The sequence below is a fragment of the Tupaia chinensis genome, unplaced genomic scaffold, assembly GCF_000334495.1.
Source record: "Tupaia chinensis unplaced genomic scaffold, TupChi_1.0 Scaffold000574_1, whole genome shotgun sequence".
NCBI classification, from domain to species: domain Eukaryota; kingdom Metazoa; phylum Chordata; class Mammalia; order Scandentia; family Tupaiidae; genus Tupaia; species Tupaia belangeri.
Window position 1 is genome coordinate 18,272 of NW_006160088.1, and position 1,124 is coordinate 19,395.

General features: G+C 45.2%; 1 protein-coding gene across 5 annotated transcripts in view; it reads right to left on the reverse strand.

Annotated features, from left to right (window-relative positions):
* LOC102490250 (lebercilin-like protein) overlaps positions 1-1,124 on the reverse strand; it is a 44,036-nt gene that overhangs the window by 17,067 nt on the left and 25,845 nt on the right. The gene's annotated exons all lie outside the window — the stretch shown is intronic.

Below are 1,124 nucleotides of genomic sequence, written 5' to 3' on the forward strand. Positions count from 1 at the left end.
GGAAAGAGAGAGACAGAGATACTGAGAAGGGAAGTGAGAAATCAAACCCCAGGGCAGATACCACACACAATCATTTCTCCTCCTTTCTTCTCTCAGGATCTTGGGTGTGCACTCACATGCCCAGTGTGAGTTTCAAGCCAGCAGGTCTGAGACTCCAACTACAGTCAGCCACGTAGGAGTCCAGCGCTGTAATCACTACGCCATCTGCTGGCTCCCAGGGGTCTATTTAGAACACAATTACCTACAAAACATTGCACTTAACACTAACCTTATGTAATTGAGCTTAACTATGTTAAATGTACATGTGACATCACTGTACTGTTACACCATTTTACATTTTATTTGCTTATTTGTAGTTTGCTATAGAGTGCATGTTGAAGAGTGACAGAGAAAGAGAGTGAGAAATCACCCCTCTCTTGGTGGGGAAATGGCCATACCACAGTCCCATCTTCTTCATTCTCCTCTTAGAATTTTGGGCATGCATGCACATGTGCCCAGTATTTTTTTCTTTTGTATTTTTTTTCTTTTTCTTTTTTTTGGGAGAGGTTTTTTCCTATTGGGCGCGTGCGCTTGCCAGAAAGACAGAGAGACAGAGAGACAGAAAGTAAGAAATCACCCCCCAGAGGGGATGGTCATGCTGCAATCCCTTCTCCTCTATTCTCCTCTTGGGATCTTGGGCACACATGCACATGCGCCCGGCACTGGGTCCGGGACTTGAACCGCGGTCGACTACATGGGAGTCTAGCGACATAACTATTACACTAACTGCTGGCCCCTTCTTTTGTATTTTTAAAGAATTATTTTATTTTACTTTATTTATTTATTTTAATTTGACCAGAGTGGGACAGAAAGAGAGAGAGAGAAAGCAAGCCACCAGGTCTGGACTTGAACCATGGTCAGTCACGTGGGAGTCCAGCCTTAACCACCATGCTAGCAGGTGGTTTTTTCCACCCAGTGTTTTTTTCTTTTTTTTTTTTTTGGAGAGGTTTTTTGCTATAGGGTACATGCGCTCGCCAGACAGACAGAGAGAGACAGAGAGACAGAAAGCAGGAAATCACCCCCCAGGGGGGATGGCCACGCCGCAATCCCTTCTCCTCCATTCTCCTCTCGGGATCTTGGGCATG